Source organism: Cebus imitator, unplaced genomic scaffold (assembly GCF_001604975.1).
Source record: "Cebus imitator isolate Cc_AM_T3 unplaced genomic scaffold, Cebus_imitator-1.0 Scaffold10, whole genome shotgun sequence".
Classification (NCBI taxonomy): domain Eukaryota; kingdom Metazoa; phylum Chordata; class Mammalia; order Primates; family Cebidae; genus Cebus; species Cebus imitator.
The window spans coordinates 10,375,136-10,400,289 of NW_016107325.1; the positions used below are offsets into that span (position 1 = coordinate 10,375,136).

A 25,154-nucleotide genomic window follows, 5' to 3' on the forward strand; every position below is an offset into this window, starting at 1 on the left:
GGACATAGGTGTAGGCAAGGACTTCATGACCAAAACACCAAAAGCATTGACAACAAAAGCCAAAATAGACAAATGGGACCTAATCAAACTCCACAGCTTCTGCACGGCAAAAGAAACAGTCATTAGAGTGAATTGGCAACCAACAGAATGGGAAAAAATTTTTGCAGTGTACCCATCTGACAAAGGGCTGATATCCAAAATTTACAAAGAACTAAAGCAGATTTACAAGGGATTCTCTTTTTAAGACAAAGGATATATTTCCCCCATATCCATTCTCCTTTAGCGTATAGTTTCGGTTACTGGTAAAATCTTTAAAAATGTATTGTGATGGGTTAGTCTAAGCTGATTTGTATTCCTAAAGAGCAAAAAGTCTTTTCATTTTATATCTGAGCCTTCTATGGAAAAAAATTATCCTACTTTTAGAATAGAATGTTACTTGGGAAACAGATGGATTTATAACTAGACTGTACTCAGATAGAGGCGAAGAGAAAACTGTAGACAGAGTTTTCATAATGGAAAATAGAAAATAATCCCATGCTGCATTTCATTTCATATTCACCCTATAAAATAAGATTGTCTGAAGTTTTTTTCTGAAAAGATTCCAACTGGAAGAATAGATAGGCACTGAATTAAAGCTCCAACCCTTGGAATCTCTTCAATTACCAAGCAAAATTTTGTCCACTAATTTAGAAGAGAGGCCTTTCATGAGCTTTTTTTTTTTTCTTTTTTATCTTTCTGTTCCACTTGTTATCTTGCTGGAATCAGATACAATGAATAGCATGTGGCTGTCCCTGGCTGGTCCATGGAAGGTCTTTGTAAGTTCTCCCAATTCAGTCTCAATGATGTCTCTCTAGAACAGAACCTGTTCTTCATGTTGGCAAAGGAATAATTTGAAAGGTCCCAGAATATGGTAGTCCCACTATCCAAAAAATCCTTTACTTTAGATGTGGAGAATGTTTGTGGGCAGGCTGGAATAGCAGCTCTCTAATTTTAGAGGAAAAAATGATGGTCTTCTTAGTGTCCATTAAACCCAACTTTTCTATGGAAGATAGTTGGCTTCTGAATCCAGATTGCCATCACCTTGGAATATCCTATTCAAAAACAATTGCATATTACACTAAACTCTACTTCACTAAAAATCTTCATAGAACATAGTATTCATTTCACTCTCTTACAGAAACAAATAGGGAAAATTCTTTGTCAAAAATCAAACTATATCCAGACTAACTAGAGAGTGAAACATTAAAAAATACTTAGCAACTGGCAGGTATAGATTTTATAAGTCATAAACTGAAGGTAGAACAAAAGTTTAATTTTCTTCATTTTCTTATAAATTAATTTTGTTTCTATATTAATGTTTTATTTTTACCTAATTAAGGAAAATCTTATTTAATTATTTGTGAGTCCACTGAATGACATTACTGCATTTTCAGTTATTTCAAACTGAATCCACTAAAATGTGAGATTTTTATTTTTGCCCTTTATATTAATTGGAGTAACCTTTGTTTCAGCAGCAAATACACCTTCAAACATTGGTGACTTGGTACAATGAAACTATATTTCTTGTTCATGAACAGTTCTACATGGTTGTTCCCAGTTAGTAGGTGGTCTTCCATGTGATCATTTATGGATATAGGATTCTTCAGTCTTGTGATACCATTTGCTTCTAGGTACTCAGAGTCAGCTAACAGATAGAAAAAGACATTATGAAGAATTACACCTATCACTTCAGTCCAGAAGTGACACACATGCCTGGCTTATATTTCAATGGTGTGAAATAGTCATATAGCCCCACTAGGTGCAGTGGAAGGCTGAGACATTCCCCCAGCTGGGCAGCCAATTCCTGGAAGGAAACATGAATATTGGTGGTAAGCTGTATTTGCCTACCTTTTATATTTGCAGTTGAAGCAATTTAAAAACATATATGATCTTTTTGCCAGTTATCATTTAAAAATAAAATAGAGAACTGAGAATATTTAATTTGTAGAGGGGAGTAAATTCCTTTATGTTGGTGCTATGATCGGTCCTATTTTGCACCTTAAGATTAAATTGCATACGTTTTCTTCTACTCCTCACAGAGCCCAGAGACACTTTAGTGTAGATTTTCCAATTGTTATATCATAGTATCTAGGATTCAAGTCTCTTTTACATTTTAAACAAGCATTCTAAATTGCAGCAGTTCTACATGCTAGGAGAAACATGAATGGTCTATATGAACTTTAAAAGGATGATTTCTGAACCCATTCTGATGGTAGCATCCACTAATATCCAGCTAACACTTCTGCATTTCATGCAGGATATAAGAAGGAATAAGAAGAAAGGAGTAGAGTCTATATCAAGAAAGAAAGCTGATCATGGTGGCTCACACCTACAATCCCAGTACTTGGGAAGAACAAGGTGGGAGGACAGCTTGAGCCCAGAAATTCGAGACCAGCCTGGGCAACATAAAGGGACCCTATCTCTACCAATAAAAAAAAAAAAAGTCAGCATAGCGGTGCATGCCTGTGGTCCCAGTTACTTGGGAGGCTAAGATGTGAGGACTGCTTCAGTAGGGGAGTTCAAGGGTGCAGTGAGTAATGATCATGCCACTGCTCTCCAGCCTAGGCAACAACAGAGCAAGACCCTCTCTCTCAATTAAAAAAAAAAAAAGTTTAAAAAAGCTCTCATAAATCCTTAGCAAACATCTTCTTATGTGTCTAATTGTCTAGAATTGTTATATGGCTATTCACAGCAGCAAGGGAGGAGGCTGGAGAAATACAGCTTTTAAATTGGATTTGTAGATGTTTCAAACAAAATTCTTGATAAGGAAGGAGGAGGGAAAGATACGTGGCAGGCAAATAACAATGTCTGCCTCAATGTTAACAGCCCAATTAATCAGGTTAAAGTGATTATAAGCTTGTTTTACACTCTCTAGAGGACTTAGTAGTAGTGTGTGTGTGTGTGTGTGTGTGTGTGTGTGTGTGAGACAGAGAGATAGACAGACAGACATACACACAGACAGGAAACTGAATGGAAAAGACTTGATATTATAAAAAAATTGGGATGAAGAGGAAAAAACCTAAGCTCTAGAAAAAGATAATTTCAGAATATTTTGAGATAAATCCCAAACTATGAAGAATATTCTAGAATAATGAAGAAATAGATTACAGTTCAATAGCAACACAAAAAGTGTTCTGAAAAATACATTACATCACTAGGGCAGGTGTGCTTATGATTAGTGTCCTGTGTTGGAACTGACAAGGATGAGGCTCAGGCAGGATGTTGTCCTTAGTAATAACAGTCGGAGGAATCTGCTTATTCCAAGTGATCCATTTCATAAGGGAGCTGAGGAAAAGCAATTGTTCTTTAGGGATTCCACAATTCAAAGTTCAGTTTATCTATCAAAATATGCAGACAATAAATAAAAGGATCAAAGCAGATGTTTTACTAGATAGGCCAGTTAATGTGGTGACTAAGGTGGGTGGCAAACACTGATGAGGTCCTCCAGCTCTGGTCACTGTTGGGGTGTCAGTTGCTGTTTTATACTACTTCTGTTGCTTTAAATAAGACTTTCAGCACGAAGGAGGAAGTGGGGAGAGAAACAGGGAGTGGGAGAGATGGAGAGAGCGAGAGAGAGAGAGAGAAAGAGAGAGAGAGAGAGAGAGAATGAACTCCTAGGCAATCCAGAAACTGCTTTCATTTAAAATAGTTATGTAACCTAGTGGTTAATGAATCAGAGTGTTTGTAGATTTATAATTTTGCCTTTCTGCATTTTTCAGTCTTGGGTTCTCTTCTGAACCTGCAAGGGTTATGTACAAAGTGGGTGTTCTAGTTAGTTCAGGAAGAAGCAGTCCAAAAAGTTTTCTGTTCTCCTTACGAGTGGCCTTCCTTCATTATGCACACACCCACCCACCACTAGAACTTCTGTTTCAGAATTAAAAGAGAATCATCTAGGTCAGGACATGAATGTGGATATGAGGATGCGGGGAGGTGGGTGACTGGATAGAAGGAAGAGCTAAGGGTTGAATTTTTGTCCTTTCTGGCATCTCTTTTCCAAATTGGTTTCCCAAGTGAGATATCGGAACATGCAGGCCCTGGTTAATTATCCAGTGCATGAGATTATCTCATTTTGCCCTAAATGGCCTAAACGGCAGGCACAAATACACTGTCGTTTCTTTTTCTGAGATCCCCCATATCTTATTTTTAGTCATTCTCCACACAATTAGCCTTCTGGGGAATGCCTTCTAGATCTGTGGATAATTCTCAGACCAGATCAAGAGTTTACTTTTACACCCACTTATTTTGGTCAATGTTCCAGCATCATTGAATTGCTTACAGATATGAGAGATCTTTATGCTATTTCATGCCTCTGTGAATATGCTCAGGCTGTTTTCTCTCAAGGGCCTTCATCTTCCCTCATTCCACCGAGACCTGGCTTCATCATTCCACCCTCAGTCCTTTCCCCAAAGTCAGAGGACATTGATATACTAATAAGTATCAATTATACCTATTATTGATTAGGCTTAAGAATCAGTTCTTTCAGACAGCTTTTCCTGATCCCTCCACCCCCAACCTAGTGGAAAGGATTCCTGCTCACTGAGATGTTGCTGTGGACTATAATAAAAGCCTAACGTGCTTATACTTTGTTAACCATATTTGCTTATATATCACCAATCTCAACTAATTAGCTAATTATTTGAAAGCAAAGATTGTGGATTATTCATCTTTGAATTTCCAGCACCTAAAACAGAGCCTTATAAGAACACAGTATGCATTCAACTATTATTCTTTGCAATTAAAAATTATAATTATTGATAAGAATGAAGATGAAGCCCATCTATTTTAAGAAAGCCAAATACATGCAAACATAGATTTATTAAATAGAAAATACTAGGGATAATGATATGTTCTATAAAACAATGCTTCACTTTGTAAGCAATCACCAGATTTTCATTGAAAATACCATTAAAAAGTTATATTTATACTCAGTTTACCCCAGAAAAAAATTATTTCTCAAAATAAGCAATATCAATACTCCAAAAATCCAATGGAAGGGAATTGCTTGATCTTTAAAAAAATAAATTGTATCTGGTTATAGTAGCAGCTCCAGTTGAACTATTTTCTGCCTATTTTATTAAATCCATGTATAATAATTTAAAATTACTTCTCTTTTGAGAAGCTAGTCTATTTTATAAAATACCCTAAAATTATTGAAATTACATCTAGACTTTATGACATATATCTTTAAATTCAATATTTTGCCCTGTATTATATATGATGTTTTAGTTTCTCAAAACTCCAACATTTGATTTATCACTTTATTGCTCTAGCAATCCTGTAATAGGTGTTGAACATATTTCACGACCCTACCCCCAGCTCCCTTGAAAAACCATGGAGAAAGAGTGCACGTGACTCTTTCCAAATCTCACAGTTAGGTTACTGATTCCTTCTAATTTATTTACTTACTTTTGGAATTTATGTTTGTCCATGATAGGTCTCCATTCTGTTCAATGTGCTCAGTATGCTTATTAGCATATCAGCAATTCAAGCAGTCAACAAACACTTCTTCTGTACCACCCTTTATTTATTGTTTCCACAAAATCTTCAGGATTTTTTAGTCAGATTTTCAAATTAAGCCATTGTACTTTGAATCCAGCTTTAGCAGTGTTATACTCAAACAGCAAGTCTTAGCTTCCTCCTACATTTTTGTGTTAAGTCTATGAGTAACTAGAGCTGTAAACCAGCAGAGTGCTCTCTGCTTAAGGCCAGAGTTCTTCTAGAGGTGGAGAACTAAGGTTATATTTTCTGTACTGGCTAATCCAGACCGAGTTTTTCTGTTTGTTCTTTTGACCTCATCTCTTCCCCATGCCCCCTTCCCAGCCACACCTTCCACCAGGTTTTCAGTTGAAGAAAAGATCTGGAAAAATTAGATAACTTGCTTGAGGTCACAAAGCTAGTTGGCATCAGGGCATGGCCAACAAATAGGATTTCCTGGCTAGAGTCAAATAAATGAAAAATCGATGTAACTGAAATGAACAACAAACAATCAAAATTTGTTTTGTGGATACAGTTGGATTACCAAAATGTTGAAATATATTTCACTTAGAAAAACCTCTAAACATGTTCTTTATAGTGACACTATATATACTGAGACTTCCTCTTCTTGTTCTTCTAAAAAAAGTTAATGAGAATATTGGGCAAATGACAGATAAACGTGAATCATAATTTACATTTGTATAGGTATGCTTAATATTTTAGAAAGATTATTTGATCCTCTAGAAGCTTGGATTCTTACCAAATCCATGTAAGGTGGTGCTATGGTTTGGATATTTGACCATTCAGACCTCATGTTGAAATATGATTCCCAATGTTGGAGGTGGGGTCTAATGGGAATTGTTTTGATCATGGGTGGATCCCTCATGAATAGCTTGGTACCAACCTTGTGGTAATGAATGAGTTCTCATGCTATCAATTGCCAGAGAGAGCTGATGGTTAAAAAGAGCCCGGAAGCTGCTGCTCTCTCATTTTCTCTCTTGCCCGGTGTTCTCTGCACGCAGTGGCTCCCCTTCACCTTCCATCATGAGTGGAAGTTTCTCAAGGCCCTCACCAGAAGCTGGTGCAAACGCCATGCTTCTTGTACAGCCAGCAGAGCCATGAGCCAAATAAACTTCTTTTTAAAAATAAACTACCCACCCTCAGGTATTCTTTTATAGCAACATAAAGAGACTAAGACAGGTGAGTAATACAGTCACTTACCTAATTCTATGCTCCTATTAAGATGGAGCCCAGGATTCATCCCAGGTAGTGGAAGCCTGTGTGCAGCACTCTGCACAATATTTCACGCTGTGGGATTCTAACCCAGTGCAGTGTTACAAGGATGTGAGGTGAAAATCGAGAGAGAAGAACATCAAATTCTAACCCAAACCTGCCACAGAGAATCTCTGTCACCACTCAAGCTCCTACTTTGAATTTTGAAAGTGAAGAACATGATTTCAGAGATGGGCTCAGTCTTGTGAAACCTAGTGATGAATAGATCTTCAGAAATGCCAAGCTCTGATATTATTTCGAGTAACAATTAGTTCCCAGATGATTTTTATTTTGGGGAAGAAAATCTAAGAAGTGATTAGTCAACTAGCCGAACAGCTGCAAAAGTCTTCATATTTGAAGACATTGCCCTCTTTTCAGAGGACAGGGAATAGAGATCCACGTGCAAGCAGATTTTGCACACACCAGGAATTACTCTGTCAGCAGGCTTAATTAGGTAGAAAAAGTTTGCCTCTAATTCCAATGCTAAGGCACATTACAAATCAATGACTCACAGGATTTAGAGGTTTGAGGAAACCCCGATTTTGCTATTGCCCCACTTGGCTAGCTTAGCAAGCACAGAAGAAGATAGAATTTGACTTCAATTAGTGTTCCTTTTAAAGAAAAAAAATATTTCTAGAACACACCCAAACAGACAATCTTTCTTTAGTAATATAAAAAATTTTAAATTTAACATATTAGTTGTTTGACATTTAATATTTTGAGCCCTAATGAAGTCTGTTTTATTTAAGAGATAATAACATTTGATATGTTATACTTATGAATGCTTAAAACACATAAGCTATTCCATTTTTTTTTTTTTTTGAGACAGAGTTTCACTCTCGTTGTCTGGGGTGGAATGCAATGGTGGGCCTCAGCTCACTGCAACCTCTGCCTCCCAGGTTCAAGCAATTTTCCTACCTCAGCCTCCCTAGCAGCTGGGATTACAGGCATTCACCACCAAGCCTGGCTAACTTTTTGTACTTTTGGTAGAGACAGGGTTTCTCCATGTAGGTCAGGCTAGTCTCAAACTCCCAACCTCAGGTTATTCGCCCACCTCAGCTTCCCAAAGTGCTGGGATTACAAGAATAAGCCACCATGTCTGGCCAGCTATTCCGTTTTTAACACAAACTTATTTTATAGAATAAAGCAGAAAAAAATATTACTTATAATATTTGACCATACTTTCTCTATAATCCTGGTTCCTTAGCATTCAGGGAAAATATGTAGGGGAAAGTAGGACTGATGATACTTCCCTCAAAGAATCGTTGTGAACTTTACTGGGAAAATATATGTTAGTAACTGGCCCAAGATGGGTGGTCAATATGTTCACTTCTAACCTTCTTGCTGCCCTCATGTAAAGACAGGAATTTTTATCCCTAGTAAGCCAAAGGAAGACTACTTTTATCCAGGTAAATATAATCAACTTGATTAGAAATTTTTTCTTTGAGTTTTTTTTTTTAGAAAATCCCTTTTTATTATGATTTATCTGTTAAAGGAAAGGTAGAAATTTTAGAAGTGTTCCTTATTCATACAGAAAGGCCACTTTCAGTGTATGTGCTAGCCAATGATCCACTGATTGAGCTTCCCAAATATCCTTGCTTCTAATGTACTTAGTCATCTGCTGTGTTCTAGCTAACCCTAGCTAAAAGCAAGGAACATTCATTGATGACCTAGTTCTTCTGCTCCTTCTCCACCTATCTTCTAGAAGTAAGCACTCAACTCAATCCTTGTGGATAGTTTAAGGTCTGGGGAATATATAAATGGAAAATATTACACAGTATGATCAGTGTTGTGTGCTAGAAACAGAAAATACATTGAAGTTTAAAGGAGAATAACACCACTTCCTTTGGTGGGCGGAGATGCCTTCTTGGGAAAAGTGGGATTTGGATAGAAAAGTGAAGATGGGTACATCACAAGGAAGACTGTATAGTAAAGGGAAAGAGTGATCTTGTTAAGCCTCCTTGAAAGGAAAAGGAAAGGAGAGGAGTATTTCAGAAAGAAGAAAATGGTCAGTTTATCTGGAGTTAAGCATTTGTGTATTATCATGATTAATCACAGGAACAGTTGCCAACCTTTCATTATAAAAATATTCTCGAGGAGAATTCAAGTTCCATTACCTATTAATTTCTGTCCATGTATTTTATTTGGTATCTTCAATAACAGAGGACACCTTTTTTAAAAAAAAGAAATGAAGACAAAAGAAAAATTCATTAGAGGAATAATCTATACGTGATATTTAAAAATTAAGCCACATCATCATCCTAAGAAAACTATGGGTCTTTAGTTTTAGAATAAACTTGCAGTATGTTCTTGAGATTTATGAACATATGGCTTAACATTTTTCCTTAACACACATCGATTTGCTTTCTCATGTTTATTATTTATCAGGAAATTATAAAAAAGGTAAAATGGTGTTGTGCCACATGCTTTGGATTTGGGATTTTAAAAACTTGATTTATTATCCTACCTTTATGATGAAATACTCTTTTTTGTATGACCTTGAATATATTCCCTGTGTAATCATGTACAAAAATAAATGAGACAAAATCTAAGTGCATTTTAATCTCTTAAAATTGTAAAAAGTGTATAATATTACATTTTCAAAAGAAAACACAATCTTTTTTAATTTTTATTCTTTTTGAAAACCATGTTAATAATAAATAGGATCTGCACAGCTCAATTTTTTTTTTTTTTTTTTTTTTTTTTTTCAGCATGAGAATTTTTCTAGGACTACAAATCAGCTTCTAGTCTAGTTAAATCTTAATGTCAAAACCAACTTTCCAAAGAAACTTAATGAGATAAAGGAAGATTTTAAAAGGAGATCTTCTCTCTGTTCCTGGTAGAGAATAGCAAGGACTCCTGAAATATGTATAATTTAACACCGATAACACAAGGCTTAGCAGTTCCAAAGAGTATCACAGATACAATCACACTTGACCTAAATAACCTTATAAAAGCTAATGCTGTATTCAGGTGTCACCAATGAAACTGGCAAAAGGATGGCTCCTTTAGGAATGTGAGTTATCCTCCAGGGGGAGGACATGCCCATAGTGGGACAACTGCTGATGAATGGTTACCCCGCTTCTGAGCATAGCAAAAAGTTCCTCTGGTCAGGTTATTATCTCTTCTCAGTTCCTCAGTAGAAGTCTGAGCTCTAACTCTGGATTAAGTGTGTTAGAGAGAGCATTTACAGATATAAACTAGCACAGACTACTGATGAAGCTGACTACTGATTAAGCATTGCTGTTGCATCTCTAGCAATGGAAGTGATGGTTTGTGTGATTTTCTTTTTTAGAACCCCTGCAAGAAAGCCCATGGCAAGTTTCTGCATATTTCTGGTTTCTCACAGCCCTGAAAAACTCTTTCAGATGTTTTCTTAAGCCTGGAACCTATATGGGGATGAAATTCTAGCTACACATGAATAAATAATATCAGTGCTAATAGTGCATACACTTTTTGTTGTGAGGTAATTTTGTCCTAAATACCGATTGCTATACATTTTTAATTCCCACAGAATAAATCAAACTTTCCTCTACAAAGTGGCTAATGAAAGAGTAAGCTCTTTTATTTTGTTTTTCCATTTGACAAAAACAAATTTATATGTTACATTTTTAAGGTTTAAGAACATGAGAGACTCCGTTTCCCAAAGCAGATGTGAATTTTTTAGTTTCTAGTACCACTTTTTAATATTTAAAGTTTAGTAAATTATGAAAACCAAAATAAAGCTATGCTTTTAAAAACATAATGCATAATAAATCTTTATTCCAAATCATTTGTAGTTAGCAATAATATAGTGACAAAATCACAGGAAAACTCAGTTAAACAGATCTGGAGTGAGATTCTGGCTCTACCAATTAATAATATTGTGGCTTATAGAATTTGTTTAAATTTTCTGAGCCTTTAATCTCATCTGTAAAATGGAGATGATATTCTAAAATCACAGGATTGTAAAATAAGATAATGAGGTAATATGTTTGACACATCAAAGATGTTCAGAAAATACTACCCTTCTTTTCCACTGTCCTTCTTAATCAAGTGAAAAGGGTAGAGTGGGAACTTAATGAATGCATCACTAAAAAACAAGAACAACAAAAAAAAACCTTTATAATTTTATCCTAGGCTTTCTATTTTTTCTTTATAAACTTTTCTAGGCCATATTGATCACTTCATTGGATATAATTACCACCTATGTGCTGATGGTCTCCAAATTCCTATTTCTGGTTCAAATAAATTTCCTGTGCTCTAGACCCCTAAGTGTGCTTTTTAGTATATGTCTCTACTAAACTTACTTTAAATTCAACATTTGCAGAGCTGAGTTTAACATTCATGCCATTGCACTCCCTCCTACCTTTAAAAAAAATCAGTGACATACAATCAGCTTCTCTTGCTTTGTTTTTTAGCATAGGTGCCCAAGCCAGTCATTTGGGATACAACTTACAATACTCCCCATCTAAATTGTTTACAATTCAGTCACTAAGTCTTGCCTCTCCTACTTCTTTCAGGTCTATTTAGAACTCTCCATTCTTCCTGTCCCTACCCCATGGCAGGCCACCATGATCTGTTGCCTGGATTTTTGCAACCAATTTTCAACTAGTCTGTCTGCCTCTAGTCATGCTTCTCTCCAGTCCGTTGCTCATATTGCAGCCAGAAAGACCTTTCTACATATAAAACAGGTTGCGTCCCTTCCATGGCTAAATCCCAGTCTTTTCATTGTCCTAACCTGATTTATTAAAATATAACTTTAACATGCTTTATTTACAAAAAGGTGCACTTCCTAGATGCTACCCCCACCCACAGGAACTGAAACATTCATTGCGGTATTGCAGCCAGCAGCTCTCAGTTGTGTTCCTTCCTAAGACTTTTCCTCAGCAGAAGAGGACCTACTTGCCCAAGGTCACATCCTTCCTTGGGGGTAGCCTATAAAGCCTATGTCCAATGTATGCACCACTTGGGGTATAAAATTCTAGCCCCATCCCAATTGGGAATAACTCTGAAGGTCTATTCCCATGTCAGAGTTCCCCATGGAATTGTCTGAATCCTTTGTTGTGGCTATATTATAGCCAAATTTCTCCCTCTTTACATACAGAGAGAATTTGGGCAATTGGCTTTCATTGCTTCCCCACAGGTACAGATCTTGGAAGCTCTCCCCATAAACATCCCATATGAAAACCTCAACCTCTGAGTCTGTTTCCAAGAGACTCTGCCTTTGACTCAAGACTTCAGGCTTTTCTATGGACTATTTAGCATTTAAGCATCACACTGTATCACGTCTTCCCTTTGCATTCTATCTTCTGTCCAATCTGAACTAATTTCAGTTCTTCAAATACATGGTGCTCTACCTGTGGGCCTTGGCACTTCTCCTTTCTTCTGTCTGAGCACTCCCCTACCTCACTCTTCTGATTTCTGTGTTGGTGGTTTCAGGATGCTCTTCAGACTCAGGTTCTAGTTAAGTGCCTCTCATTTGCGCTCTGCTGGTACTTCCTTCTTCAGAGCACTCACCACTTTTATGTTGTATTGGCCATTTCTAGGCTGTATTATTGACTGGCTATAGGCTCTGTGAGGAAACGGAATTGTTGATATTGTATCTTAGAGCATTTCACAACGTTTGGCTAATGATAGCCTCTCAAAAATACTTGCTGAATGACGGAAAGGGTGAACGACTGGATTTACATTGGTTGGAATTAAGACATTTATGGAAAAGGAATTTACACGTTTATGTAAGAATGCTCATGCATATTGTGGATGAGAACTTTAGTTTTTATTGAATATACTTGTGCGTGTACGTGTGTGTGTGTGTGTGTGTGTGCGTTAATTCAGACAAAAATAATCATTAGCCCATGTATTATTCAAACACAGGCATTACAACAAATCTCATAATGCATAATCCTTCATAGGAGTTGCTCAAAATGTCATTCAGTTTCTGCTAAGAGCTTAGTTTTAACTATATTAATTGTTTTTAATCTAGCTCTTCCATTAAAACCTGGCTTTAGAAAGTGTCAGAACTTATAATTGTACTCTCTTTCTACTCACCTTCTGCTATTCCTAACAATAGGATTTCTGGGAAATTAGGGCCAAAATAGATAAAATACTGTCAAAGATGTTATAAAGTGGTCCAAGAAATTAAATGGCCCAATAAAGGTGTTTGAATTAGTAAGTTCCTAGTTTTATGCTGTAAAAAGGAAAAAAAAAAGGAAATTTTATATAAACGTCATTCTCCAACCTACCACAGTTGGGTTCCTTAGAAGCAGGGCAGGCTCTTGTACCAAACACCAGTTGGATTTTAAGACGTCAGATGCTCCTCTAGGGGAAAAGGGGCAGATCTCTCTACGCATTTCCAGGTGAAGAGGTTGCTCCTATTGGCCTATGGCAATTTTGCAGAAGAAGGGAAGCTATGAGCTCTTGATATCAACATTGACAGGAGGGGGAAATCTGCAAACTGTTCTGATAAAGGAGATTTAAGTGGAGACCAACATACATTACGCTATTCCCATGCTTCTGTGTCATGTCTTTTAATAACTACAGCCTATTCATGCTAATTGCTGCCTCCCTTATTTAGACTTCAGATTAGTCAAGGTTCTCAGAGAAACAGAACCAATATCTATATCTATGTATTTAGGTATCTATTTATTTATTATTGATTGATTTATTATGAGATTCTGGAGGCTGAGAAGTCCTGTAACTTGCCATCTGTAAGCTGGAGACCAAGGAAAGCTGGTGGTGTAATTTTTTCTGAGTATGAGGCTTGAGAACCAAAGGAGCCAATGATGTAAATCCCAGTCCAAGCACAGGAGAAGATGAGACATCACAGCTCGAGTACTGAGGCAGACAAAGAAGGGCAAGCTGCTCTTTCAGTCCATCTTTTGTTCTATTCAGGCCCTCAAAAGGATTGGATGCTGCTCAACCTCATAAGAGAGGGAAATATGCTTTACTGAGTCTATAGGTTCAATGCTAATTTCATCCAGAAACACCTCACAGACATACCCAGAAACAATGTTTAATGTGGACACCTCTGGAATACCCAAGTTTACAAAAACAACCATCAAAGTCCTGAAATTTTTCTATTGAACTGAGATAAATCTTTACCAGAATTTTTTCCACCACCAGAAGTTATCACCAATTTTCTTAAAATGTGTAAGTAGTCTCTATATAGTTGACAATATCTTATTTCTAAATTAAAAATAGAAAATAGTAATTCTAGTCAAGGATTTAATGGTAATAACATATGATTTAATATTATTAAATTTCTAATTTAGATATAAGGAGAGAATATTCAAATCTGGCAGATTCTAAAAGACATGTTAGTAAAAACAGAAGTTATTCCCTACAGTCTCAATATTATCCTTATTTTTAAAATACTTGGGGACACTGTTGGTATCAGTGGGAAATTGGCATATAATTATATGTTCATTCCCAACTCAACAGAAAAGAAATGAATTGGTAGAAAGGCTGTTAGAAGTTTCTAGCAGGAGGAAGTCATACCATATATTTTCCTCCTATGAAGTGCTTGGCTTAAAACGTTGTACACTTGTTCACAAAAGATGTTAACCTTTCAATCCACACATTTGATATTGAAAGCATAAGAATTTGCCCTTAACTATGATCCTAGAATACTTATACTTTAGACCGTTGTCAGAAACTATAACATCAAATTACTGTTTTCTGACTCTTATCAAAAGTTAGAGAAGCAGAGGTCATAAGAGGATATTTTGAGGGCATACAGTTTAGTCCTTTCCCAAGCTTTTCCACCATTATTGGATAAGCAGAAGGGTTTATCCTGGGATCACACTGTTTTTTTTCTCACTGAGTATAGAAATTAGAAGTATACAATGGCCAAATTCTGGAGAGACCCACTGTAGGCTTGATTTAATTACGATCTTACTGTTTTCACTGATGTAAAATGAGAGGCTGTAGTTAAAAGCACAAATGTTTCTGTTAATAGTATGGCCAAACAGTTGTAGTTTAAAACCAAAGACTATCTAAATATGTATCTTTTTGATAGGAGAGAAGGAAAAAAATCTAAAGCAAAAATTGGCTTCAAACTCAAGTTTAGAAAGATTTTAAAAGTGCTCATATAGCTCAAACTAAATATACACACAAACCGCTATCTAAATAGTGACTGGATCTTAGCATGCAAATTACTAAACTAGAAAGTAGTTGGACAAGTCTTTGCTCTCTGAAGAGTATGAAAAGCTTCAGGCCTGTGTCCAATGGGCTGGATGCCTGGTTAACTCCAGGCTGGCTGGACACTTTGAAAGCCTGTCAAGTGGGTCAGATCTAGCTCAGGCAGGTGGGATCTGGGATAAAGAGATCACATGACCAGGTTTTTTCATCCCAGCAGGCTTCTCCACCTTTGCTAAGATAAAGTGTAGCTTATCTCTGGGAGGAAAAGAAAACTCTTTTAAGAATTGCATGTTCTTCACATGTACCCCAAAACCTAAAATGCAATAAAATAAATAAATGGGAAAATAAACAAATAAATAAATATTCTCCCCCAAAAAGAAACGCTGTCTTTATGTTAAATAATAATAATAATTAGAAAATAAATAAATAAATAAATGCAAGCCCGCCTGCCTGCCTCTAAGCAAATAAAAAATTATTTAAAAAAAAAAGAATTGCTTATTAGGAAAAAAAAGTTAGACTGTCTCCAGATTTTTAAGAATATATTATATTTATATTCTATATAGAATATGTATGTATATTTGTATGTATATGTGCCATAGACAGATAGATTTTCAAATTTTTTTTTTTTTTTTTTTTTTAGGAGTTTCGCTCTTGTTACCCAGGCTGGAGCGCAATGGCGTGATCTCTGCTCACCGCAACCTCCGCCTCCTGGGTTCAGGCAATTGTCCTGCCTCAGCCTCCTGAGTAGCTGGGATTACAGGCACGCGCCACCATGCCCAGCTAATTTTTTGTAGTTTTAGTAGAGACGGGGTTTCACCATGTTGACCAGGATGGTCTCGATCTCTTGACCTCGTGATCCACCCACCTTGGCCTCCCAAAGTGCTGGGATTATAGGCGTGAGCCACCGCGTCCGGCCAGATTTTCAAATTTTAAAGCATTTTTGTTCTTAGAGACAAAACATATTTTATTTTATTTTTTTTACAGAAAACATCCAAGTTGACTCAGAAAGAAACTAGACCCTTAGGTTTTGTTAGTAAATGCTTAAAGTAGTTGGCTTCAGGGCTGTATTGTATGATTGACCCTTATAGTCATCTCATGTCTCCTTGGCCTCATGTGCCATGAAACCTCAGCTGATTGCTTCTTTATTGCACCTGCTACTGACACAGGATGGTGACGGAACATTGATACCATTGCAGGAAATCTCTTGCTCTTCTCACACTTCTGGGCTTCTATGAAGAATTGGGCCACAGAGGTAAAATCTGGCCTCTTTTGAGACTGCCAAAACATTAGTAGGCCCAGCCCCAAAGTGGGGCAAAGCATCAAATTTCCATTAAAAAATGTTTACCAGGGGGAGACAGGAGGGAAGAGGGAAGAAGCAGGTTGATTTTTCTCCTTTTCCTCCACTTACGGACAGTTCCAAAGCATGGTGTTATTGTATAGCTTGACCAAAGACATCCTTTTGGATGTGTCTCTTCATGAAGCAGGCCAGTCTTCTCATGTACCACTTGAATTTGTTTCATCTTTTCCCCAACCCACCTCACATTTCCCTCTCATTTGTTGCTTTTGTGATGGCCTCAGGCTTTGTTTTCTAGTCAGCCATGGCCAAGGCTGGGGTATAATCCTTTAACTGCTACTTGGTGAAATAATTACCAAATTGTTTAAATTCCAACCATATACCAACATTTCGTAACTATACATTTTTTTTCAGGCTTTATTATCATTAAGAAAACACTAGTTACAAGCAAGAGAAAAAATGGGGATGACTCAGTTGAAAAGTAGTACCAGTGGTTTTCTTTCTTAAATTTACTGATGATTTCTAATTTCTGGTTTTTTTTTTTTCTTGCATATTTTTGTTTTTTTCCTGTAGTGCAGGTATATTCTTTATTTAAAAGACTGTTAAAAGAAAGCAAATGAAAATATTTCATTCTTTATTTTTAAATATTAGATCTATTATTTTTTTCTAATGTACTTTAAAATATTTTTACAAGACTTTTCGTTTTTCGCTGTGATACCTCTCAATTACAAAATCAGAACTTATTAGACATTCAATAAATATTTGAATATGGAAATGTATTGAAAGAAACTTATGAAATAGGTATTTTTCTCATTTACAAAATATAATTTTGGTCTCAACTCTCTGCCATAGTACCTCTGTCTTCCTCCATTTTAACACTGTAGTCCAAATCCCTATCAAATTTTGCCTAGAGAAAAGCATCCTAACTTCAATCCCTGCTTCTACACTTGCCCTGCTCCTACTCCAGCTGGCAATCAGAATAATTCATTAAAAGTGTAAATTAAGGCATCCAAACAGGAAAAACATGTCAAATCATCATCTTTTTTTTACTGAAAAATGATTCTATATGTAGAAAACCCTAAAGACTCCACCAAAAGGCCACCGGAACTGCTAAATGATTTTAGCAGGGCTTCAGTTTACAAAATCAGTGTTCAAATACCAGTAGCATTTCTATTTCCCAATAACACATAGACTGAGAGTCAAATCAAGAACACAATCCCATTTATAATAGCCACAAAGAAATTGAAATACCTAGGAAGACAGCTAGCCAAGGAGGTGTAAGAGCACTACAAGGAGAACTACAAAGCACTGCTGAAAGAAATCAGTGATGACACAAATAAACGGCAAAATGTTCCATACTCACGGATTAGAAAAATTAATATCGTTAAAATGGTGACACTGCCTAAATAAATTTAAAAACTCAGTGTTACTTCTATCGAATTACCAATGTCATTCTTCACATAGTTGGAAATAACTGCTCTAAAATTCATATCAAATCAAAAAAAGAGCCGAATTAGCCAAAGCAATCCAAAGCAAAAAGAATAAACCAGAGGCATCACTCTAGCCAACTTCAAACTATACTATAAGGCAACTGTCAGTAATGAAAACAGCATGGTACTGGTACAAAAGCAGATACATAGACCAGTGGAGCAGAATGTAAAACTCAGAAATAAAGCAACACACCTACAACCATGTGATCTTCAACAAGGGCCAACAAAAATGAGAGCAAGCAACGGGAAAAAAATACTCTCTGTTCAATAAATGGTGCTGGGATAACTGGCTAGTCATGTGCAGAACAAAACTGGACACTTATCTTTCATGACACACAAAAATTAACACAATATGGGCTGAAGATTTAAATGTAAGACTAAAATTATGAAAATCCTAGAAGAAAACCTAGAAAATGCCCTTCTTGACATCAACCTTGGTGAACAATTTATGATTAAGCTCACAAAAGCAATTGCAAGAAAAACAACACTTGACAAATAGGACCTAATTAAAGAGTTTCTGCACAGCAAAAGAAACTACCAAAAGAATAAAAAAACAACCTATAGAATGAGAGAAAATAGCCACAAACTGCATCGGACCAAGGTCTAATATCCAGAATCTATAAGGAACTTAAATAAATCAACAGGCAAAAAGTAACCCCATTAAAAAGTGAGCAAAGTAGATGAACAGACTCTTCTCAAGAGAGGATAGGTAAGCAGCCAAAAAACATATGAAAAAACGCTCATCATCAATAATCATCAGAGAAATGCAAATCAAAACCACAATGAGATACCACCTCACACCAGTCAGAATGGCTATTATTAAAAAGTCAAAAAACAACAGATGCTGGTGAATCTGTGCAGAAAAGGGAATGCTTATACACTGTTGATGGGCATGTAAATTAGTTCAGCCACTGTGCAAAGCAGTTCAGAGATTTCTCAAAGAACTTAAAATAGAGCTACCATTTGACTCTGAAATCCCATTGCTGAGTATATACCCAAAGGAAAATAGATCATTACATTACTATAGGTACATGCACTCATGTTCATCACCACACTATTTATAATAGCAAAGACATGGAATCAACCTAGGCGTCCATCAGTGGTGGACTGGATTAAGAAAATGTGGTACATGTACACATAAAAAATAATGAACTAATTTCCTTTGAAACAACATAGATGGAGCTAGAAGTCATGAGTCTATGCAAATTAATGTAGGAGCAGAAAACCAAATATGGCATGTTCTCCCTTATAAGTTAGAGCTAAACTTTGAGCACACATGGACATAAACATGGGAACAGTAGACTAGTGGAGTGGGGAGCGGGAACATGGATTGAAAAGTACCTATTGGATATTATGCTCGTTACTTGAATGCAATATACCCATGTAACAAACCTACATTTGTATACCTGTATTCAAAATAAAAGCTGAAATTTTTTTAAAAAAGTAAATTAAAGTATGCCATTGCACTGCTTACTATGTCTAGAAGATAACTCAAACCCCTTATCAAAGCCCATGTAATGTAGCCCTCGCTTGCCTCTGATCTTATTTCCTCCCATTCACACCAGATTTTCTTTCTTCCAATGGGTGGCATTCATTCCCACCTGAAAAGATTTGCACATATTGTTCCTTTTGTCTGGAATGTTATGACTCTAGGTCTTGAAATGACTCATTTTTCTGGTTATTTTAGCCTTACATAAGGTGTGACATCCTCAGCAAGGTGTTTCCCTAGAAAACCAATCCAAGTTAACCCTCTCCCACCCTGTTCCTTACGATCATTTCTTCTTACAGCACCCTAACTTCCTTTCATCCTAGAACTATCTGAAATTATCTTGTTCATTTATTTGTTTAGCTTTTTAAATACTTGGACATGGCTTTTGCTTCCTCACTCAGCATACAGACACTAGAATGTATGCTCTGGGCAGGCAGGCATTTGAGTTTTGTTCAGCACCTGGAACAGTGCTCTGCGTGCAGGAGCCGCTGAATGTATACTTGTCTCTATTGATTAGGGCAGCGCTGGTATTTTGTAAGTTCCTTTTAAAGCTCTTTCGTCTTAGAAATGTTATTCTGAAACCTCACACAGCTTTAATCTGAATCCAGTGAAAGATAAAGAAAAGCTAATGAAATACTTCATTAAGAAGAGTGCTGCATTACAGAACTAAATAATAATCAGCCACTTATTTGGGGAAGGATTTAAGTGATAAGAAGGCCCTTGGGAAGAACTAACTGTTCACTGCCTAAAACTCTCATATATTGTTTTGCTTCTTGATAACCTTTTTAAAATGCATATGCAAATCTTTCTGGAATTTCAAAATACATTAGTACTTTTACATTTTGTGGTCAGTGTTTTCTACGTCTAGCGGAAGTCGTCAAGTGGAGATGATCCCGATTAGCGTTTTCTTGGGGGAAAATACTTGATATATTTCTCTATAAAATAAGATTGAGTTTCCCTAAAGCAATTTCATCAGGTGGTTTGCTCCACCATGATCTAAAAGAGCTTTCTTCCCCCACTGTTTTTATCAGGAACGTGACCTCATCAGACAGTAAATCAAGAGGTAGTGACAACTATGGCTGAATGATGGTCCCTGCCTAGGATTTGGAATGTTTGCATGAAATAGGGACTCGAGCCACCAGTGACAAAGAAGTCAGAGGGACTGTTGTCTCTAGGAAGCACTTCCAGGAAACATGAATTCAGGTGAGTAATAATAATTATTAATTGCTTTGGAAGCTACATTAACATTTTAGTTTCTTCTAGCTTATTTACTTGCCACCCTCCCAACACACAGATAACCTTTATGCACCTCTAAAAGTAATATAAAGTAGAATTATATATTTCCTAGTTCATTGCTTTGGAAATTTGCTATAACAACATTCTCCTTAGTAGAAAGAATTTTTTATTGTGAAACCATCATTATAGAGCTTCTTTATAATGTTTCCTTTATTTTCCTGTGCAAGGATGTGCTCTACAGAGAGTCAGTAATATTACTAGCTTTCATATTGGTTTAATGTCTGCAGATGGAATTAAGACACTTTAGTGATGTGCCCTTCAGTACAACGTTACAACTTCGTGGCCATGTTTAAATTGGTTTTGATGGCTTTAATGTCTGCTGACGGCAATATTCATGTTAAACAGTGATTTTGGGACATGTAAAAATGTTCTTACCAATGTTTTTGTGTTGAGTCTCCAATGCTGTCTTTATGTAGGGGAAATAAGTATAAGATATTGGACATGTTCTGTGTGCACTGAATGAAACATTTAAATGTAGCTGTTTTGGAGAAGGCATAATGTTCAGATGTCTTAATTGCTTTGTATTTCTACTTTTCTTTAGTGTACTCTGACTGTAGTGAGCTTCACTTTGCAGTAGAACATAACTTTTAAATTTCCGCACAGCTATTTGGTAGGAAGAAAAGACAGATATGGATCCATCTTTCTATTTAATCCTTGGAGTATCATAAAAATTAAAACTTCCTAGTCTTTTTCTTTAGTCCCTTTGCTCGACAAAGTAAAACAGCTTCATACATTTAATCACTTCCTAACAAGAAATTAACAGATACAAATATCATTTTTAGAAGTCAAGTTCCATATATTTAGTAAGGGATTTAAAGATTTCTGATCAACCAGTCTAATGATGTCTGTTCTCTAACTGAAGTACCATACTTACCTATTAAAATGGGACTTACTTACTGTCTTCTTGTTTCTTGTGTTTATTTAAAAAATTGAGAACATACTCACTGTTTCCTGACTCTGTTTCCCCTACAAAGAAAAAATATGTACTGATATTTTCAGTCTGCACTTCATGTTCTAGTCATCTTAAATTTTTTGGCCTGGGTTTATTATACTCATTAGTAAGATAAAATATCTTGCTCAGTTCTGAACAGCATATGCAACCATAATCATTCTTTAAAATATGTATATATGGAGACTGGCTCTCCTCACTCTAAAAAAAATCATACTTTCTCAACAACATTTCTCTGTCTCCAAGAAGTCATGAGAACTTTGGGCCCCACTGCTAAGAATAGACTAATTTGAATTTTCTTCCAGAGTAATCTTCATACTTACTATTCTTTAAAAAAACAGAATCAGTGAAAATGTAATGCAAGCATGAGAAATACATACTGTACATAAATTATTCTTTTTAAAAACTTTATATGATCAACTCTGCTCTATTTAATCTTAGTCTTACAGTATTATTCTTTTCCCAAAGTAAAGTCAGTTGGCAAATGGTTTTTAGATTTGTTAGTATATCCAGATACTGAATTTTAGAAAGAAGCATTTTTAAGAACCTAGCCTTTGCTTAGAGATGCCTGATGCATAACTGGGCAGCTTTATCTCACCCAGTGCCTGTATCCTTGAGTACATTTCTGAAACCATATGCCACTTCGTTTCACCAACTCTGGGGTTTAGGAATTTATGTTAGGTAAAGTATGTCTTTTCCCACCTGCACTGTAAAACACTTATCTTTCCCATACAGAGGTCCCATTCAATGAGAACCAGTAGGAATAATTACCAATGTGATCTCAGAGGATAGTCCAAGTAGACAGTGAGGTTTGGATCCTGAAGGCATCCTCACCTGGCAAACTGCCCACTTGGCATTCATAATTGACTTGATTGTGTATTCTGCCCAAAAGCTCATATCCATACTGCCTACATGGAGCTGCCTACATTTGCCTTAAAGCCCCAGCATAGTCATTCCACCTGCTTTATTTCTAAACTGATGATAGCATTCATTCACCAGAATGAAACTTGAGCTATAAAACCTCACAGATACATGCATTGGACTATAATTTACATCAGTTCTTCCTGTTGTGTTCTCTTCAGAAGCCATGTTTCCATTATTCCCCTTTTGGTGAGTACCAGATTTACTTTGGGAAAATCATTTCTTCTCATTTTTGTATAGTTAAGATGTCTTGCTCTCTGCTGGCTGAGAAGGGGAAATGACTCAGGTGAAGCCATCTTGATTTTTTTTTTTTTTTCTCTCCCAAGACTAAGAACTTGAGCAGAGTGAATACAAGGAAAAAAGTGGTCTGAGCCCTGTTCAACTGGATGGTGGAACTCAAACGGGTCTGCTACTTGTAATCTTTACAGCCTTGTTCTTATCTTTTTTTCTGAGTTGTCTCCTTAAGTCTTCCCATGAATTTTGAACTACAGAATATTCTTGCAGTACATTATTTTCTGCTTAAGCAAGTCAGAGTTGATTTTTATTATTCATAACCAAATTATCCAAATTCAAATATATGCTTTCTTGAATCTAACTCTGAACTGTATATATATTATTTATGGAATTTATTCAATATAATTATTTCCGAATGAGCACTTTGGTGTAATTTTTGACAGTTTCAGAGATGGTTTCACAGATGGAACTGTCAGCATAGATTTTAGGCCTAGTTAAAGAGAAGAGTGAATTAACATATTTCTGGTCATGCAATAAATACTGCTTTTGTTGGGAATGATTGTAAGAGAAATTTTAAAATAAAAATAAATATAAATGATAAACATTTTTAATGGCCATAAAGAGTATATTTTTATGTTAGATTAATAGGGAGATATAGGTTAAAGAGATAAATCTCCATACTGAGAAATGTTTTAGTTTCACAATCTAATAAAAAGTCATATTAGACACAACTGTAGAAAGTGAAATAAAAATGTACATGTTTATAAATTATAGTACAAAAATTCACAACAAAATCATAGGAAAATCATATAATCCATTGCCAAATGAAGCCTAGAGATAACAGATGCTGTGAAGTCAGAGGCGGCTATGACACCCATGTGCTGAAGTTACCTGAAAAAGTTTTATAGTATAGAGGAGATTGGATTAAAGTAGGCCAAGAAGAATCAGGTGTCCAGTGAGTATCCCCCAGTCCTGCAAAGGATGCCAAACCAGAAGAACGGGACAGCTCTAAAGGGTGCATATTATAACAGTACCCTTGAACTGGCCTTTCTGATGACAAAGTGATGCCTCATTTAATTTTTTTTTTAATCCACGAATTAAACTCTCACATTTGCTTTCTGACTTACTTAGAATGTCTGATTTGGCAAGTCATTTTTATCAAATCTCAGAGTTCTTAATCCTCCCACTTTAACTGCAAGTCAAGAATTGCCTTCGTCCGATATTGATTTTGGAGTGTCCTCCCGGTAATCCCCTTCTTCTCATTGGCTCCTCTCTTGAAATAACTGGCTCCTCATTTTTTGAGCAGCATCTCCTGGGCACATGCCAAGCTTCTCTCCTTGACAGTCTCCAAGGGCTGTACTCAGAGAACTGGGAGGACTTGGGTAGGCTGAGGGAAAGACATTTCAGAGTGATAAAATAAATGCAAAACAGCATGAGCCAAAGAATTGATGCATAATAGTATATAATACATTCAGAGGAGTAGCTCTGACTGATTGGACTGACAGGATGGAATGGGGGAAGTGCAGAAGATTAAAATAATAAAACAGGTTAGAATTAGTTTATGAGTATAGCACACAAATGATGTCTGGTTTTCATTCTCTAGATAATGGGTGCACAATCAATGTCTTTAATCAGCACCATCTATATGAACACTGAGCTTTAGAAAGATTCATTTGGAAATGTTATGCCAAATAGATTGAAAACAGGAAGCTCTTGCAACAACCTAGATGGGAAGAGATGAGGACCTTGGCTGAGATAGTGACAGCAAGTATGAAAATAAGTGACTGATGTTCAAAAGCATCATAATGTTTTTGAGAGCCCCAAGTGTTTTTTTATTGTTCTGCGCTTACATAGAATAAATTACCAATAACTACTCTGAAGCTAGTTATTTTGTAGTTTTAATCAAAGCTTTTCAAGATCCATTGATTATGGCAAGGAAGGTACACAAATCACTGAACTGAGCTTTGGAAAATAAGACAGTATTCATGTTGCTGCCATATTCAGAAGGACAAATGCCAAGTAATTTTCCATTGATCCTGAACAGGGGAGACTTTGCAAGTAAGCCCTGTACAATAGAGATAGGCCTGGGTGTGCCCCTCCCTGTGTTGTCAAAAACACCCTCACCTTCCACCTTCTGCTTTTGGGTGCACAAACATAATGTCCAGGGGAGATGGTCCGGTTTGTTTAATTTAATCTTTTAAAGGTTTTTTCCTTTTTTTTTTTTTTTTTTTGATAAGCCAGAGTATATCTCCTTTCTCTGCTGATAAAATTAACTCATATTTAGTTTTTTAAATAAACGTTTAGACAAAATGAAATTCATAAAAGTATAAAAAATTAGAAAAACCATAGCCAATCCTACCACCTAGACAACTTAGTATATGGCTTATATGTTTCTAGACCTTTTAAATGAGTTTACATATACATGAACTTATAAGATTTTTTAAAAGATGAAAAACGGTTAAAATAGAAATATTTTCAACCATCTTTTGGGAAATCTCTTAAAAAACATATACATATACTTATTCTAATTATGATCATATGAACAGTTCATAAATGTGAGGTTGCTTAGGATAG

General features: G+C 36.1%; 1 long non-coding RNA gene across 3 annotated transcripts in view; it reads left to right on the forward strand.

Annotated features, from left to right (window-relative positions):
- Nucleotides 1–25,154, forward strand: part of LOC108317754 — a 153,651-nt gene that overhangs the window by 2,962 nt on the left and 125,535 nt on the right. For 2 of the 3 annotated variants that reach the window (XR_005203427.1, XR_001830878.2), the window contains exon 3: nt 20,212–20,383. This is a non-coding gene — a long non-coding RNA (uncharacterized LOC108317754). The remainder of the gene's footprint in view (nt 1–20,211; nt 20,384–25,154) is intronic. The other variant, XR_001830880.2, reaches the window with a different exon arrangement.